This window comes from Stegodyphus dumicola, chromosome X2, assembly GCF_044657685.1.
Source record: "Stegodyphus dumicola isolate Sdum_Otavi_A_Nest chromosome X2, ASM4465768v1".
In the NCBI taxonomy this organism is placed as follows: domain Eukaryota; kingdom Metazoa; phylum Arthropoda; class Arachnida; order Araneae; family Eresidae; genus Stegodyphus; species Stegodyphus dumicola.
Window position 1 is genome coordinate 1,270,962 of NC_140781.1, and position 20,889 is coordinate 1,291,850.

At 32.4% G+C, this 20,889-nt stretch overlaps 1 protein-coding gene across 1 annotated transcript in view; it reads right to left on the bottom strand.

The window, feature by feature from the left end:
• Window positions 1-20,889, bottom strand: part of LOC118199856 (uncharacterized) — a 95,695-nt gene that overhangs the window by 22,755 nt on the left and 52,051 nt on the right. The gene's annotated exons all lie outside the window — the stretch shown is intronic.

Consider the following 20,889-nt stretch of genomic DNA (forward strand, 5'->3'; position numbering starts at 1 on the left):
ACCTTTGTATTTGTGAAAGTTTTTGCTTTTGACGTACGGTTCCCGTGAACCACACGGGACACCTATAAAGTATTAATCACACGATAGCTCTGAGATAAAGTATTTTAAGTAATTTTTCTTTCTTGCTCCAGTTTTGAGAAATGATCCGATTCAGTTTATTAATTAAATTTTGTGTTTTCTCCTTTGAATGTACTAAGTGTGGAATCCACGTGAGTTTCTGATCAAGAATAAAACCCAAGTATTTTAATGTAAAACTTCTTGAGATGGTAATGTTGTCCCACTTAATACGTGGAGCCGATCCATGTAATTTAGTGCCTTTAGGAAACAAAATTAATTTGGTTTTATCAATACTAAAATTAAGTTGATATTTGTTACTTCAGTGCTTAAGTTTTTCTAAAGCTCTATGAGCCTTTTCTTCAATTCGACGCTTGTTGCTAACAGAAAATGATGACTAAGAAATCATCAGCATATGCTTGAATTTTTACGCCTGTGTCAAATTCTAAATTTAAAGCTGTATCAGCCAAGATATTCCATAAAGTGGGCCCTAAGCTGGAACCTTGAGGTGCCCCTTTCTGATAAGAATGTGAGATAATTGACTCCATCTCTTTTATATTGTATGTTCCGGTTGCTCAAATAACTTCGAATTATGCGAAAAAGATTTCTTGGACATTTGACTTCATTTAACCTTGATAGCAATCCAGGCCACCAAAGGTTATTGAACGCAGATGCAACGTCTAAAGAAATAACACAAGTATGGAGATTGTTTATTCTATTGTTATTAATTTCATTAACTAAGTTATTTACTGCATCAATTTCAGATTTAAACTTTTCAGATTTCAGTTTTAAACTCTCCCAATAATTTTCCCAAGTCTGTAATTTGGCATTATACATATTTCTTTTATAAGTTGCCTCTGCTTTATTGTAGATTTGACGTTTATCTTTCCTCTTGATTTCTTGCATTTTGATAGTTTTTGCGCAATTTCTTTAGTTGTCTTCTTTCCTGTGTGAGAGCATGGCTCCACCAAGTTTTTGTAGTTTTGTGCGTTTTATTAGATGTTAAATGCCTTAAATGTTGTTTAAAGAGCATCTTTAATTTTTCTGAAATTTCTTTAATTGTAGAATTAATTTCTGCATCAGAATTCAAATTAAATTCTGAACAAGAAAGATCTGTTATCTCCTGCCTTAATGTAAGCCATTGAGAGTTTTCAATTCTCATTTTCAGTTTTTGAGAAGAAGGCCTCATATCCATGTGAATTTCAAAATTAATTGCTTTATGGTCACTTAACGTGTCTCTCGGATCAACTTCCCAATTTTCTATTTTTAAACTTTGTATTCCTTTGAGGAGAGTTAAGTCAATCCATGAATTTCCCAGAGGACCTACAAATGTCGGGGGGCTATTTTGTTCATTAATAACTGTGAGATTAGTTGTTGCTAAAAGTCTTCCATTCTTGTTCCACAACGGTTTGTTGGTACTAGACCTCACGTACTATGTCTTGAATTAAAGTCGCCGCAAATAACTATTGGAAGATCGCCTGCATCATTTATTATTTCCTCTAATGTAATTAATATTGGATCAATTTCTGTGCTTGGTGAACAGTAGACCGAGATTAATATAAAAGAGGGCGATCCTTCTACTTTGATTACTGTTATTTCCTCCGTTGTGAGAATCTGAATGATTGAAAAAGAGCCTTCTTTTACAGCTATTGCAACGGCTGATCTTTAGAATATGGTAACTGGTAGTTTGGCGACATTTTGGAGGCGATAAAGGTTACTACCTGGGACTTTGGTAATAATGTGAGCAGTACTCAGTTCCGATTACGCATTATTTTGTGTGAGGGAAATGAGAGATCATGGGATATGTCATGTGATATTAATGGACGAATTACGGTTCTTTACTCGGAAAAGGGGGGGAATTTGGAAAAATATCTGTGGCTGTATATTATTTTGTATTAAGCTTCATTGTATGTTGTGTGAAATAGGGTTGAATAATTTTGGGATTGTATGGCACTGTCTAAAGTGAATTCTAGATTTTTAATGCGTCATTCCGAGGCATTGTGATAAAGAGAATTTTGATTTTTATTTAGCGGAGGAAGTGTGGAGGAAAAATTCGCAGAAAAAATCGTTCAATAATTTTATTGAATCCATAATAAAAGTGTATCCACCATGTAAGCAAGATTCTGAAGAAGATTAGGTAAGTTAGTATTTTTAATTATTTGAGGATATTATTTTTATGCATTGTTCTAAATGTAAGGTGAAAGTAAAGTAATTTGGTATTATTGGGAAAATTGTTATTAGCAATGATTTAGTTTAAAGTAATTAGGATTGTAAGCTAATTTTTATTAATTTAATGTATGTGGTTATTTATATTTTAAGTAGTCTTTTTGAATTTAATTATATTTTAATTAAATGATAGTTATTTTGTGAATTTTATGTTTGTAGGAATTTGGTATACGTTTTAGTTAAAGTAAATGTGCATGGAAATAATTTAAATATTTGATACTAAGTATTTGTAATGTTTGCGGTATGAATTCGTTGGTGACGTTTATAATATAATAGATAATTTAGAGGTAAAAGTTTTTGGATATTTTATTTATTTTATACGTGGAAATGTTCATATTTGGAAAGGGTATATAATTTTTCGTTATTAGGTAATTTCATATATGTTCTTTTTAACGGGTTTAAAGATTCAGAAAATTGTCATGCATTTTCGTGAAATTTTTCTAATTTATGAGAAAAAAACAGTGTACATGGATATGGTGAAGAGTGTGCGCAATGCCATTTTTGTGCAGTTCTGGGATTTTTTTTTTTAAGTAAAAATAAGTCGACGTGTACATGGTTTAGTGATATTTTAATTAAATGATAGTTATTTTGTGAATTTTATGTTTGTAGGAATTTGGTATACGTTTTAGTTGAAGTAAACGTGCATGGAAATAATTGACACTAAGTATTTGTAATGTTTGCGGTATGAATTCGTTGGTGATGTTTATAATATAATAGATAATTTAGAGGTAACAGTTTTTGGATATTTTATACGTGGAAATGTTCATATTAGAAAAGGGTATATACTTTTTCGCGATAAGGTAATTTCATATATGTTCTTTTTACCGGGTTTAAAGATTCAGAAAATTTTCATGCATTTTCGTAAAATTTTTCTAATTTATGAGAAAAAAGCAGTGTACATGGATATAGTGAAGAGTGTCTGAATGCCATTTTTGTGCAATTCTGGGATTTTTTTAACTAAAAATAAGTCGACGTGTACATGGTTTAGTGATATTTTAATTAAATGATAGTTATTTTGTGAATTTTATGTTTGTAGGAATTTGGTATACGTTTTAGTTGAAGTAAACGTGCATGAAAATAATTTTAATATTTGACACTAAGTATTTGTAATGCTTGCGGTATGAATTCGTTGGTGACGTTTATAATATAATAGATGATTTAGAGGTAAAAGTTTTTGGATATTTTATTTATTTTATGTGTAGAAATGTTCATATTTGGAAAGGGTATATACTTTTTCGCGATCAGGTAATTTCATATATGTTCTTTTTATCGGGTTTAAAGATTCAGAAAATTGTCATGTATTTTCGTGAAATTTTTCTAATTTATGAGAAAAAAGCAGTGTACATGGATATAGTCAAGAGTGTGCGCAATGCCATTTTTGTGTAATTCTGGGATGTTTTTTTAAGTAAAAATAAGTCGACGTGTACATGGTTTATGTGTATGTGTTATTTTGAAAAACGCGTAAGGAGTATGGTATTGTGCACTTTTTCCAAATTTTGCAGTGAATATTTGTCATGATTAAGCAGTTTTGTTAGATAAAATTTCTAGGATAAGTGTAATTCGGCTAGTAGATTGTTGGAAGAAGTGTTCAGTAGATAAAAAGAAAAGAAACATGTCTTTACTTCGTGAAGACAAAATGGCGGCGGGAAAAAAAAATAGAGGGTTGCTGTAGGAGAGTTGGTCGCCAAATTTTCGCCAAAAAATCGCCAAGTTACCATAATCTAAAGATCAACCATTGCAGCTTTTGCTTGTATTTGGTGAGAATAGATCCTACACCTTTGTGGAAAGCCACTTATCACATTTTTAATGAGGTAAGGTTCTTGTATGCAAGCTATTTTTAAATTTGGAATATTTTCAATGTCAACTTTTAATTGTGCACTTGCACTTCGTGAGTGCTGTACATTTAACTGTATTATTTTAACTATATCCATAATTAATCTTTTTAATTAACAGATCCATTTCTCTGTGCTTAGTTGCACAATTTTTACTTACACTACTATGATTGATATCCAAATTCAAATGATAATGCGTATTAGCATGCTTGCAGTTGACACATTTTTCTTGCGGAGAATTGCATTCTTTGTTAAGGTGTCCTCTTTTACCACATTTGGAACATCTTTTTTCTATTGTACAAGATCTTTTTGTGTGACCAAATTCTAAACAATTTTTGCATTGAATTACTCGGATATACTCACGAATTTTTCCCCTTGTCCAACCAATATTAACCTTTTGAGATCAATATTAACCTTTGCATTATCGACTTAAAAGCTGTGAGGTCAAGTAAGAGAACCCAATTATATTCACGCTGACCTTTCATTTTGAATTTAATTTCCATGGTCGCATCAAGTAGTTCATGATTCTGTGTTTTTAGAAGTTTAGTAATTTTCTCTTCCTTAATACCTTCCTCTACATTATAGATCATGATTTTAGGATTAATTTTTGTCGGTTGTTTTGGTTCAACCAAGTTCTTTAATTTTGAATTTTCCTTATTTGCATCCTCCAGAATTTTAAGTTCTTCCTCTTTATTGGTTTGAATTAGAATGCCTCCTTTGCGAATTTTCCCGACACTTTTAACTCCTATTTTGAGTTTTGCAGGACTTATATATTTTTCAACTTTTTCTTTTGTATTCTTTGATGCTGATCCATCCTCTTTAGGGTAAACCAGCAGGATATGTTTTCTCTGGTCTTTATGTCTAGATTTTGATCGACTTCTTTCGTGCACTGTCTTTGCAGCCTTCTCTGCATAAGTCTCTTGAACGATTTCATTGCTTTTTACCTCCACTAAACCTTGCAAATATTTTCTGTGTTTTGTGATTGTTCTAGTTGTCCTTCGAGTTGTGCTATCACTGCATTTTGTTTTGTTACAATTTTGAAAATATCCAAGAAATAAGATCTTAGTGTTTCAGAGAGTTTCTTTAAAATATTCTCTCGAGAAAGGATACCCTCTAAGTTTTCTAAGCATTCAATTGCAGAATCAGTAAATTCGCTGGCACAAGAGTCTTTGGAAGTAAAATTAGGAGGATTACAATCTTGTCCATTTGAAACATTAACGCTAACGTCCTTAGCAGTACTATCTGTTATAACTGGATCTGATATATCTCCATGTGTATTACTATAATGTGATTTTGAATGTGCCGAAACAGATCTTTCTGTACGTGGAGTTAAAAATGAAGGCCTACCGCTATCCGTATCTGGTGGCTTATGGTGTTCTGTGTTTTTCGTAGCTGCCATAGTTAAATAATAACTCCTATTAATTCTACTTTAAACCATTACAAAATATATAGTCAAACTAATACTCAAAAAGGGATGAAATAATGATAAATGGTACCACTCAAGGTAATAACGATGCTAGAAAAGAAGTTTTACAGGGAAATTGAAAGCTAGATAAGTATAAACTTTATTAATCTTAATGATAATATTTTTTTAGTAAGTGGAGTTGTTGAGATCCTTTTTCAAAAGGTTTATTATGATTAAATAAATTATTAATGTGAAGAAACTAAGTATAAAGTATTTATTTCCTATAAAATAATTTTTTTTTTCATTTGCTATTATACTTCACGAGTGTAAATATTCAACAATATCTGGCAATCAAATTTTAAAAAAATAAATAGAATTTAAAATTTTATATTTTAGGAAATATCTATCACAAATTAAAGTATTTCCTTATAAAATTTATATCATATGAACGAGAAAAGATTTAGCTATTCAAAGATATAAAAGTTCAAATGTGTTTATATGTAATAAAGTATCAAAATACTGAGAGAATGGCTTTCGACAAATTTAAAAATAATAACATCAAGCAAAAACTATTGAATATCCTTTACAACAGCAATATTTTTCATATAAAATGTAGGGCCAGTTTGTACGCAATTAGTCAGTCTCTTGCAGGAACACACACACACACACACAAAAAAAAAAAAAAAAAAGGTCCAAATCTTGAGACCATTTCTGCAACCCTCTTGGTTTCAAGTACAGAAATTTCTGAATAACGGTATTCCCAGCTTCTCAAATCAAATTGTGCTTCCTTCATAACCTTGGTTGTAAGCAATGTAGTTACAGACATATTTACATTTTTTTTCTGTTCTGACTTCCAGGAACTTTTACCATTAATGTCCAGTCTAATTTAGATTTCAAGGCAACTAAATCTCCTCTTAAGTTTCTTTTTTTTCAAATGTAAAGAGTTTTCCTGTGACATCTGATCCAATTAATACTTAAACAGGAAATGGGTCTTTTGACATGTCACTTATTAGAAGTTTCACGTTCTCGAATCCAGGGTCCATAGCTAATTCGAGGGGTGTTACCACAAATCATTTTTTGATCTAATGCTTCAAGGCTGCAAAGATACCTATCATCAAGATAACCTAAATACACCATATAAAATTTATGCTTTGATTCACTTGTTGCTATCCCTCCTAATAAAGAATGTTGCATAATTTCTTCTGGAATTGGCTTGTAATTGATATTTAAAGCTGAAGACTTCAAAATATATAACTTCTGTGATCCTATATCAATTAACGATTGAACATGACAATCAGTGTTACATAGAACCAGGAAAGAACTAAACGGCAGAGACACGCATTAACACAAGACCACATTTATTGACGGCACAACACAGAATCAGCAACACAGAATGAACAACTTGTACTTATACATACGCTTACTCAGCTCCGAAACTTACGGACACCAAATAGCACCGAATTTGGCCTGAGCTTTAAATAAACTTCATTAACATACTGGACCCGATGGCCTTTTAGGACGTCAAACATTTATAGCATTACATGAAATAAGCAGTTTACAAATGTTATGCAGTTTTACAAATAACCAAATATAACACTTATACAAACTCAGCATAGTAAATGAGCATTTTCCGCATAAATCAGTAATGTAGACCTAATCTAAACTACTAAACAAAACAAAATTAAAATCGTAATAAAGAAATGAAGTAATATATTCTTGCGTGCGTAAGGGATCGTAACAGATTGAATTCAAAAGTCCGATAAAAAGTTAATAAAATTTATTCTTATCACAAGAATGTAATAAAACGCTAGATTTTTTCACAAAGATATTCGTATAATATCGCAATATAATCAGTTGCTATATTTTAAACTACTAAAACATTAAATAGAACGCAATCCAAGGCGCAGAGAAAGCTAATCCGATCTCACCGCGAATTTGCTACAATCAACAAACAACAGTTATCTGAACAACAACTAGAGCTGAGATGTTTCTCTCCGGCTTTTATAGCTTTTTAAATCGGCCACGCAAGATAGATCTAGCAATTTCTGGAAAGCAAAAAGAGTAGAATTACGCTTACAGTTAACATAACAGTCAATTAGATTTTTCAAATTAAACATAAATTACAGAGATAAATATATCTCGTGCTGCATTGCACGGGGAAATAAAATAATTTAAAATATAATTCTACTAAAAATATCTAACTAAATACGAAATTCGTAGCAATATAGTTCAGTTCTTAGTCATTAGTATTACCAGTTTGTGTATTGGTCTAATTAGTTCACCATTGGAAGTTTTTAATTTGAGAGCTCGAATCTTTTCATTATGGATGGGATAAACTTGTATAATTCGAGACATTCTCCACTTTAAGGGAGGTAGGTTGTCCTCCTTAATCAACACTAAATGTCCAATTTTTATGTCCGATCTCCAATTTTTTTAATCTTCTCCCAACTCTCACAAGTCCGTCTTCATCCAAAAAAAGGCTTTACTGATACAACTTATTTGAGAGATTCAAGGAATTATGGCTTTCTAATTTAGTGATTTCATCGGGAAATTAAGAACTTTGAACAGCCTTAATTATAACTTTGTGAGCCTGCTTAAGTTCTCTTACTTCTAGGTAGGGTGTCAGAATTTTATATTTCCTGGCAGTACCAATAAACCTCAAACACCAAACTACAACCCTATAAGCAGTCGATTCCACGAAAATTTATTCCACAATTCTTCAACTAAGCTTAACCTTACCACCATACTCTTAACTACACTCATGTCCAAAATTATGTTTACATGCATAAATTCACGGATTTCTCAGAGACTATGACTTATAATTTAATGAATTTTCGTGGAATCATACATAACATGATGACACATAAATGCAAAAGAAAAAATTGAAGATCACCTCATATGATATAAAATTGTAGCATGAAACAATAAAAATGGTAATAAAGTGTGACAAAGAGAGTTAATTCTTTTTCTGAATCATTCCTTTTTTTCTTAAGTCTTACGAATTTAATATGGAATATGGTCTCCCCTGACTTGTACACACATATCACAACGTGTTTTAAGGCTGGAAATAACGTTGTTAACCACAGTTTGGGGAATTAATCTCCACTCTTCCAGCAATGCCGTCTTCAGAGCATTTACATCTCTAGGAGGAGGATATATACGTGCAATTGCTCTTCCAAGGTAGTCCCATAAGTTCTCTATCGAGTTAAGGTCAGGAGAGTTTGGTGGCCAAGGTATTCGCTTAATGTCTTCACTTTCAAGGAATTCATCAACGAGGTTTGCTCGAAGTGGACGGGCATTATCATCCATAAATAAAAAGTCAGATCCATATGCACCCCTGAAAAGTCTTACATAAGGATCTAAGACCTCATCTCGATACATCTGGCCTGTCACAGATCCGCTGCTGAACACGTGTAGGGGCGTACGTCCATCGATCATTATTCCACCCCATACCATCATGGAGGTAGGAAGTAAGAAGGAGTCGCCCTAAACAAGTTTCTCCGTACCCTGCTCTGAAGCACCGGCGATCCCTACGTGGTGATCAAAACATTGGGTTTGGGTCATTTACCATTGAGTTCTATGGGATTTGACGCGTTCGGGTGTAAATATTTTGTAATTACGTCGCAAATATACATATAAATGTATACATTTTCTTTTTCTACAACACTTCAGAGTCCTAAGTATGTGAAAACAACATATTTTTAAACAACATTTCATTCTGAACGGAATTAAATGCTATACTTTTCACAGGACAGTTTTCTCAGAATGGTTTAATTTGAATGAAATATTTTCACAAGTTTTCGTTAATTACATTAGAAAAAAAAATTAAGGTAATTCGATTTTATTCGGTTAAGGTACAAAAATTAAGATCAAAGTTTATTGCATTATTAATATTAAAATTATGCATTATTTCTTTTCTATTTATAGAGCTTCTTCCTAAAATACTTTCTTAAATATGACATGATTTTTTGGCTTCTGAGGCATCTTTTAAATCGAAAAATGTAAGTCAATTTATAATTAATGCTCTATTCGGTTCATTTTAAATTAAAGAATTATTATGAATTAGCGAAATACTTAAAGTATTTCGCTAATTCCTAATAATTAAATAGATATTAAAAAGTATTAGACTTTCTCTGAACATTTCTGAAAGGGAATAAAATAATTTTTTTTTTTTAAGTATTATTTAAAACTTGTAACTGAGTTATTATAAAATGTAAGGGGAATAATTCTTTTAATTATACTTATCAGATTTTTTTTTTTTTTTTTTACCCTTCATTTCAACAATACATATTCCAAAACTCTTTATTACGTTCTTAAGTGCGCATCTCATAGCATTTGCTTTACAATACCTTTTAACAGATTGCTTTCTAATACGAACAATTCTTGCTTAAATAGTTTTATAACGTATTTGTCAACAGGATTTCAATTTATGTTTACAACTCAAAGTTAAGGTTATTATATATTTAGATAACATTTATAATCATTATAAATTAGATACATTTAATCATTAGATTTCTTCACAGTACTTTCACAGTTGTTTATAAGTGAATAAATTCTTCATTTCAAATACATTTATAAATAATTTAATGAATATTTAAGTATTTTGTCAAAGGCAGATACATGCTTTTTGCAAGCACATGCATAAATACCCATACATATAATTTTGACGAGGATTGCAGCATTTGATGGTAATTTTATTTTTAATTAACCCAAATAAGTAAAACGTGTAAGCCCAAAGTGATTATTTTTCAGATATATAAAATTAAAACGATGGGTTTAAAACGAGCAGCAGTAAAGCCTCTTCTCTAAAAAATTTAAAAGGTACATGTTACAATAATATATGGATGTGAAAAAAATTTGTTTTATTTAAAACATTTTGACGTTTGGAAAATAAAATAAAAGTAGCGAATACTCTATCAAGGGTATCGAAAGACGTATACAATTTTAAATGTACCGTAAGGTATTTTTCATTCTTTAAGCATAACATTTTTCTTAAAATCTATATTTTTGTAGTGCAACAGCTTGGAATTTTATAAAACAAATTCATAATCAAAATCGCTGTTGTTAGTTATCGAAAAATAACCAAGATGTGATTTTTGCGTAAATGTCAGTAAACTATACAAATTGCTATTATCCATCACACTATGAATGTTTCTTTCATGCGAGAGTGTCTCTTTTTCGATTTCTATGGAACTGTCGTGTGTCGAAATACTATCAGAATCTTGTCAAGCGAGCTTCTGAATGTAAACAAAGAAACACCCCGTCTGGTGACCCAAGCTTCAAAGCAGTGCTTCACTTCTAGCGCGGAATGGCCCCTCCTCCCTTTCCTACCTCCATGCATACCATCACACCTCCACTACCGAAACGGTCACGTTCCACAATGTTCGAGAGATCATTTCGTGTTCCTGACTCCCTCTAGATGTAAACACATTTAGAATCACCAGTTAAACTAAACCGCGACTCATCAGTAAAGAGAACATGGGACCTTTGATGTTCGGTCCAGTTTTGATGTTCTTTACACCAATTAAAGAGATCCCTCTTTTTCTGTGAAGACAGTAAAACACATACCGTTGGCTTTATGGCATAAATGCCTTTTTCATTAAGCCTTCTGTATATTGTTTGCCGTGATGCAACACTTCCAGTGGCGGCTGCAAGCTCTGAACTTAACTGGCGAGCAGTAGCCTTTCTGTTAAGACGGGCAGTTAATGCCAGATACCGATCTTCAGAAGCAGTTGTCATTCGTTTCCGACCTTGTCCAGGCCTCCTTACAACACTTCCATCATTTTGAAACTGTTTCCATAGCTTAGAGACTGTCTGTCTTGAAATATTCAGACATGTGGCTGTTTCCATGATTGACTGCCCTGCTTCTAAACGGCCGATAATTCGCCACTTTACAGATTCTTCCAAATGATACTTCGAAGCCATAACAAACCGCTTTGAGTCCCTACACACTGAAATCAAACGCTATGTTGCAGAAATTCACTCAAGTATTCAATTTGCGCAAAGCGCTTGATTCACCCTTGGATGACGTAACGCCTAGATTTGCATATCACAAACCGTTTGATTACTTTTGATTGGATAATGCTAATTAGGCTTGGTTTTCACACATACCCTGCAAATACGGATCACATTGATTCGATATTTCATTGAATATCATCATTTTTGGGTATGTAAAGATAATTTTGGACATGAGTGTATAATCCCTTTTACCTCCTTTCCCACAACAGCCTTATCTAATTAAGGTCCCTTCAACTGTATAGGACAACATTCCTTACTTTTGGGTAACCAATAAGGTCCGTAAAACCACTTTTTACTCGAAATCAAACCTCCAACTGATATACCCTTTGTCACTAAATCTGCCGGATTATCTTCAGACCTGCAGTGAAACCAACTTTTAGGATCTGTTTTTCTCTGAACTTCCAAAACGCGAATAGCAACAAACTGTTTCCAACATTTGGTAGTTCCCTCGACCCCAATATAAAGCTATTTCTAAGTTAGCCCAATATACCTGGTCAGTGATCAAATCCCCCAAAAGGCTGAAAATATACTTTCCAACTCGAGCACCGATAAAAACTGCCCTTAACTCTAAACGAGGCAATGTAATTTTCTTCAAAAGAGCAATTTACTTTTTGACATAACAAATGACACATTTATATTACCACAACGCAAATAAGCAACTGCTGCATACGCATTTGGGGACGCATCACAAAATACATGCAATTCAACTTCGGCATCCTGAGAATTCACATACCCAACAAGCAATGCCTTTGTAACTTTACTTGCCCTAACCCTTTTATTTTTGAACACCACGTTAGCCATTTTTCTATGAGATCACCTGGCCTTCTCTCAACATTAAAGATTATTCAAACCCCATAATCCTTCCAATTCAGGAGAGTTGGATCTTAATTTTTGCAAGTTAAACCCACCTGCCTTCAAAACTGAAACAGCATCATTTGATAATTTATATGCCTCATTTGCATTTTCTGCACAAAATATAAAACATCCATATATAATGATGTATTTAACATGCGTACTGAATCAGGATTAGTTTTCTCATATTTTCTAATGTGGGTTTTAATATTACTAGTTAGTATAAAAGGTGAAACTTTGCAAGGGTATAAGTAGGTATTTCTACAAGGTATTTCCCCCGCCTTCTTAGCATGCCTTCGTAGTGTAGGGGTCAGCACGCTCGACGCGAATTCGAGAGGTCCGTGTTCCGAGTCCCACCGAACGCATTGCTCATTTTTCATCTCTCCAGCTTCGAAATAACCTAATGTCTCTACAACCTATTTATATGCATAATTCTATATTCAACATTTTTATTATCGGAAAGCCAAGGAAATTTCAGAAATTTACGATCCTCTTCAGTAATTTTTATCATTAAAAATGCTTTTTCGATATCCCGTTAAACGCAATTTTAAATTTTCTGAAATTCAATAATACATCTAGTACATTAGAATTTAAATTTGGACAAGTTTCTAAACATTTTGTTTGACATGGAGAGAACATGAAGCTAATTACACAGCTGCCAAGCTTGAAATTTGAAAAACCAGGAGTTTCTGGAAGGTTTTCTGGCTGTGCAGTAACAACATTTTTAAGGAATCCAAAACTGACTAAAATTCATTTCATAATGCATGCTGTAAAATATATTAATGCTTAATATTCTAAATTTTACATTTTTTGGCTAATTTAATTTTGTACTTTTCTTACATTTTTTATAATCTTGAATAGGGAAGGAAAGCTTTTATTTATCAAAGTACTTTAAGTACAACGAAAATATAATTAATAGTTAATGTACACACTATTGTGTAGATAAACATAGTAATGAACCATATATTGATGCGAAACAAAATTCATTACGAATAATAACTCATTAAACATGAGTTGAAACTTTATATAAAGTTCTACAAATATCAACAGACATATTTTAGGTAAAATAAAATTTAATACGATAAATCATTGTGGCAGAATAAATGTTACAAGCGGTGAGGTTGCGGTGTGTTGGTGTATTTAATTATGGCAAAGCACACTACGGCTATCTGCCTAAGGGGAGGGATGCCTTCGTGGAGGACTTTCTAAGGGAAACTGGAACGTATACACGTTACACATGGGGAAAACCACGAAAACACCCATGCAGCCAGCCCGTTCGCGGGATTTGAACCTCGGACCGAACTACCAGTGTCCAGCGGCTTTACCGCTCGGCCGCTGGTGAAGTTGCAGAACTAAATTTAAACAGTTTAAGTTTCATTCATTTCCTTTCATTTCAATTACTGCTGGGAAACACTTTCCTATGTAAATGATAAAAATTAATAATCGGAAGATTTCATTATCTACCGAGAGAGTGGGAGATGTGATAAAAAACTAGGAGTCTCCCAGCAAAATCAGGAGAACTAGCAGCAATATCATTAACATCAGCACAAATTTTTGATAGGGAATACGAAAATGTATCCCTTCGTGCAGATGTAATCGGCAACTATTTTCTTTTTGGGGGGAAGAAAACGATACAGTACACAGAGATCATGTTTCAAAAAGCACAGCAAGAATAGGCTTCATATCTACTTAGTTCACAGACACCGCCTTTAACATCATCAGCTACTGTTTTAAGTATTGCACTGCTTTTTAGTATAATCACGTTCCATTATAATAAGTTTTTTTTTTTTTTTTTTTTTTTTTTTTTTCCAGTTTTGAAACTGACATTGCAAATTTATCATTTTTCAATCATGCATTAATTTTAAAATTAAAATAACTGTCTTGAACTTTGTTATTATTTTATACATTAATATCGGTTCTGTAACTTATCTATGTTTCACCGATATCCCCTCATAAATTTTTTGAGTAAAAGCTACTTTTGTGACTTATCCTTAATTTTGAAAACCAATATACTTTGAAGCATAAATAATACATCTACAAAATTAAACATTATTGACTAGTTTAATAGAATAAAACGTCAGTATATTATTAAAATTTGAATGATTATTATTATAAACGATATTAGGTTATTTTATTAAATACCAGGTTGCAGTGTATTGATTACATCCACAGTCTGTAACTTAAGAATCAGCTCCCAACACTTAGCATTTCTTTGACAGTCAAACTCTAGTACCAACGACTCTCACTTGTCTGACGAAGTCAGCCCAAGCCCACAAATTCCTCGTGGCAAAGAGCGCTAAGAACACGCCTGCCGTTGACAACAGCCTTGAGCACCATTATTTGCAGAGAAACAAAACTTCAAGAGAGATTTAAAAAAAGATCATTATTACAACTGAATAAAATTGAGACTAGCGAAGACAAGCAGGTTTTTCTTCTCGAGCTAAGTAGGCGTTATCCTATCAGTACGCCCCACAAAACTGCTTTTTGAATTTTGCTTCTGCAAAAAGGCCCAAAACTCAAGAGGGGGAAAAGAGCATACTTTCAACACAGATGTTTGGCTTTTTTGTTGAGATGTTGCATAATTCGCTTAACATGCCAGTGACGAAAGAGTGAAATTAGGATATAAAAATTTACATCAGGGAAGATAAGAACAGACTGATATAAAACTGAAGTAGCAAGCACAAATATCCTTTTCCTCTTGTGTAATTGGCTGCAATTCTTCGTCATCTGCTCGTACGAGGTCTGCTAAAAATGGATACAGAATGCAATAAAAAGAGAAAAGTAAATTTCTTCATGAATGAAGATTCCGAAGATGACGATTATCAACTAGTGCAGTGTAAATCTCAGAAAGCTACAAAAAGGCCTGCATTTGATCTTGATTTGTCAGAGAGGAATGCTAAACAATCGAAGAAACTCCGTCCTTACACTATTATCTTAGGATGGAACGTCCAAATGGAAATCAAAGGATTCAGAGGAGCCTAATTATGTTGAACTGGCACACACAAATGTAACAAACACAACAGAAAGCAGAAATAGATTTAACATACCAACAAGTCAATTGGAGATTTTGAAACGAGCTTGTATCCATATGGTGGAATATGTAAAAGCAGAGAAAAAATACATTTTTTAAATGGCTGACTGTATGTTAAAAAAAGCATGTTTTCTTAAAAGAGTACTAAAGTAATATGATAAACTTCAGGGAACGAAGACAGGCACATCGCGAGATTGTTCGCTCCTACAGAGCTGTCACTCAGCATCATACAGATCCTTATGTGTTTGTATGAAGAAAGTCGCCAAAAAATATCTTCCTTGTTAAACACTAGTAAGAAACATCTTCAACTGAGGATAATAACATGCATTAGTCTATTATTAACTAAATATGAGGAGGAGAATGAAATAAAAAGGAGTTTCTATTTTAATTCTAACTGCGAGCATATTTTAACGCGTTCGAACGTATTTAATGCAATAGATAATGCCTTTCAGAAAACAGTTTGCTCTATTGAAAATTTCATACGTAGTGGTAGTGAGTGGTTAATAAAACGTGTCAATCACATTGACATACATATGGGTAATAAAAAGAGAATGTGAAAATGTAGAACTGCCCAAAAAATTCTACATGTTGTCGTTGCCAAATTATATGCTAGGAAAGCCAATAGAAATACAGAAACAGCATATAGAAATTACTTAAGATATTTCATAATCAGCAAGCTAAAATTTCCAATCGTATAAAATGGAATTAAAAAGTTTGAAAAACTAAATAATTAAAAAATTATTGTATTTACATTTGAAGAAAATGAAATTTTTTCCCTGAGCATCAGTAAACAATGTTATGTTTACGTGAAAAAAGAAATATATTTGTTGTTCTATAGAAATCATTTTTTTTTAATTACTAAATTGAATAGACTATAAAATGTTCGCAAAGGTGTTCAGCATTTTTATAAAAACTGTTTAGTGGGTTTTCCAAGGAAATTCCAGGTTAGAAACACATAAAAAATTATGTGACGGGATAGCCCCCAAAATTTAAGCATTCCATAAAATTTAACAATCAAATTTACAAACTTAAGAAAAAACTTAAAGCATTTACGTGGACTCTGAGTGCTTATTAAAAAAAAAGTTTTTTCATGACTTCCTTCGGATTCGCAGAGTTTTACAGTAGCTGTGGAACATCATGGGCCCATCAGCTATGCATTTTAGGTGACCGATATAGAGAATCAAATCATTTTCCATAAATATTTCTCGGGCGAGAATGTAATGCAAAATTTCTTGAAAACCCTGAAATAGCTATCAGGCAAGTTGTTGAAGAAAATGAAAGAAATATTTCCTTTGTTTGAGACCTCTGAAATAATGTATAACAGGAATTGCTGTCATATATGTGGGAAAACATTTTAACCACACGAAATTTGGGTGAGGGATCACTGTCGTTGGAGTAATGGACATATATGCCATTTAGCACACCAGGCTTGTAATTTAAATTACAGGACCACATGTTTTATTATCATTATAATACATAATTCACGTAATTTTGATTCACACTTAATTTGAAAAACTATTCTAAATTTTTAGATGCTTTATTAGACACTTTTAGTCAAAAATTTGAAAAAAAATCACAAATTTGAAATTTTTAACAGCTTTTTCAAAAATGGACAAAAAGAAAAAAGTTTTCTTTTACTTTTGAGAGAGGGAACTATTCTGTATTTCTACTTCGATTCAGAATGGATTTTAAAGGAAACATGGTTTCGAAATTATGCTATATTTGTCCTTATTTAAATTTTCTATGTAGAACTTTTCTGATTATAGAAAATATTAACAGAATCTTAGATTTCGCACAACGTGCATGGGTAAAAAGTTATACAGATATCAATAGTGAGAAACTCGACTTAGCTGAAAATGAATTTGAGAAATCTTTTTTTAAGAAGATGAATAATAGTTTTTATAGTAAATCTTGTCAGAATGTGAGGAAACGAGTGAATGTAAAAGCCTCTTTAAATAAAACGGAATGTAAAAAATATCTACAGAGTCCTTTAATAGACTATTTTGAAGTCATTAATGTGTAGGGTTTATATTTATTTTAACTAACATTTATTTTAAGTTTAAACTATCTTTCCTGTCAAGCCTTACTTTCCCCTGGAACTGCCAATGCCAGAATATGTAAATTTTAGTAGAACGCGCAAGGATTCAAATTATCAGCGGAAGTATTCTGATTTAAATAGAAGGAAACGAGTTCGGTGAGAGAGTTATTCTTACTTAGCGGGCGCGGAGGTAGAAATCGAGAATTGAAGAACCCCGCGTTGCGGCCTAAGTGCCTGGCGGGAAGTGGTTGCAATTGTTCCAGTGAGCTTCAAGTCTGCTGAATTAGCTGCGGTATTTGTAAAACGCGGTGAGTTAGTTATTTTAGAGAGCCTCGTAGTTAGAATATTGTCTTTACTTTCTTTTCAGGTTCTTATTTTTATTTTGACTGCCTAGTGGGCACAGTCTGTAAGCGTCAAGAGGACGCCATTGTAATTTATTACGTTGAATAAAAAGGGACTTAAACCCTTTATAAGACTCTGTGGTTTATACAAGCTTTCACAGTCACCTCTTGGTTGCGTGCAAGTTAGAGGCGCGCAACGTTATAAATGAAAATATATTTATGTATGATATAATCTCAAAATGAAAATATTTAATGTTTTTCTTTTGTACCAAATATAATGTAATCCATTTCAAAAAATATGTTACTTTACATTAGGTTTGCGATGACAACACTTGTTAAAAATAAACTTAGTGTTTAAAAATTCATTTTGGTGTTTGTTCTAAATGGAAAAGAAATTATTCTTTTCCTTATTATTCTTCTGTATTAAGAAAAATTGCATTTTTTGCTAGTATGATATGAAGCCTGAGAAACAAATCTTCTGTTTCATGTAATATGAATATAGGTAATATTTATAATATGGACATGAAAAATAAAGAGCAAGACCCTCAAAAGGGCCTGCAAGTTTACGTCATAGATCGCTTTGTCGAACAATCGCCCCCATTTAGTTCATGATAGATTTAAGAACATACGATCTCTGTGATCCCGTGTCAAATAAAGTTCTTCCAGTTCTTCTTCTTATCAACATAAGACAATTCAGGACATAGTATAGTGCAAAGTTTCTTTACACAAATTACGCATCGAACATTTGCCTTTTGCGCATTTTCGAACAATGCCAGATTTTTTAAACATGCAAAACAGGCTTTATTTTTCCTTAAACTATCCTTTTTTCCTCAATAGACATTTTTTGTCCTTTAATATAGTCTTGAGAAAAATGTGTTTTGCCAAAAAATACACAAGCAGGTTTCATAACTTTAGTGCCCGAAACTATATCATTAGCCACTGGGGCAGAAATTTCGTCTTTAGTGTAGTTTTGATTTTTATTTGAAATTTCATTCGATTTAAAACCAGCTTTGGATAAAGAAAGTCAAGAAATTTGCCTTCAACTTCCGCTCGAAGATAAAACAATAACTGGGATAGTGTATCGCAATTTTTCTTCTTTATTGATTACTGGATTATGTAATCAAATCCTTAACAAATTTTTGGGAATGCATGATTCCATCAATGGGAATAATATGGCAGCATACTTATCGGTAATTACGACAATCACCTCTAAAGACCTCAAATGTGACTCCAATCTATCATACAGCTGCATAATATTCATCTTTGTTTTAACGTTCATAGCATTTTTTACTACCAACGATAGCAGTTCATGGACATACTAATACTCAACAAGAAGCTCTTAGCGGCCTAACCTTGTTTTTAGGCTATCAATGGCTTTTGCATAGTTGTCAGTAGTTGGCAGATAGCTATCCATAATTTCTCAGGCTCTACTGCCAACTGTGATGCACTGTATGAGATACTGAAATTTATCTTCATAAACCAATTGACTCAACATCATGAATGCTACTAAAGTGACTCCAAAACGTGAGTTAGTCGTTCACTTCCCCGAAATTTAACTAATTTTATTTTGGGGAGCTTTAATTTTGTTTTTTCTCCTGTAGTCGTCGCCAAACGGTTCACAAAAATTTGAAAGTTTATCAAAACTTGCTTTAGTATGAATACGAGCTATATCTAATTTTTTTCCGATATTCTTCAGTTTTCTCATATTCAACATCAAAATCTTCAGATTTGGCGTTTATTAAGGCAGTACAAATTTTATCATTTAATTCAGCTAAATCTGTAGCAGTTCACTCTACAGAAGAAAATTAAATTTCAGTTTCCTCATGTTTTAAATCTGTTTCATGTAAAGGTGCTATTAATGAATTGTAGAGCTTCATGAACATTGCTCTAACAGGTGTTCCTTCTCTTAATAGTATTTTCCATATTAATAAAATCTTAAATCAATAAAGTCACTATTAGCAAATTCACTGACCTTTATCTTTAAACATCACGTCCATGCATCGCCACAATGTTAAGAATGGATAGATTACCAATCAATCTACTTTCTCCTTAGAATTTTATTACGTACTTATTCTTCTAAAGCAAAATTAATTCTAAACACAAACAGTGATGCCAATCGCATCAAGAAAATCATTTCGTTACACTTGCTGCCAGATTTGCTTTGAGGCTAACTAAAGGTGGAATAATTATGCCACACTGACAGTTTTTCACTATTTGTTCATCCTTTTCATTCATACATAGTATAACTCGAAGAAGAGGCGCATAAGAATCACCAAGCATGATATGAATGTATTAAATCTGTGTAAACAAATATTTCAGTTATTCCGGCATCTAATTCTAATGGATAATTGCTAATATGATTTCCCTCTTTAAAATAAAAGTCATTAAATCCTAACATAGACCTTTCCTTTAGCCAGACCTTTTCCTTAGCTAGACCTTTTCCCAAATTTACTTCATATTCGGAAGGGATATTTAAAACTACTTTTAGACTCAGCAGCTGTTGTAACTGAACGTATTTAAACTCTTGAAATAATTTTAGAGCATTTTTATACATTCCAACATTTACTGATAGATGTTCAGTTTGCTGTATAGTTCTTTTTTCTTGATAATATCCTTTTATATAACTCAATTTTAGTGGAATGCATACAAACTTTTGAGTTCTTTGATAACTACAGAATCATTATTCAAATTTAGTTTTTGCACTAGTGCACTAGCATTCCTTCATTTCTATACTACTTCTGCGTAGTCTGAGAGTTTAATTTCCACTTCAATTGTTATTGGTTCATACGGGGAAAACTTAACATAATTCTGAAGTCCCAATAATGCATATTCCCATTTATGATGCTGAAAGTATCTTTTTCATTGTTTTCATCCTGCTTGATAGGAGTTATTGGTATTATATGTGTCACTAAATATTTTTAGTATTTGTATTTACAAGTGTAATCGTTTGTAATACTTGTTTTTCAGTTATAGGTCTAAATTTAAAAGTCTGAGTCTTGTTTATAATTGTATCTTTATTCGGCAAATGCAGCATGTAGAGTATGTTTTGGGCTTGATTTTTTAATATGAATTTCAAATCCTTCCTTAATTTC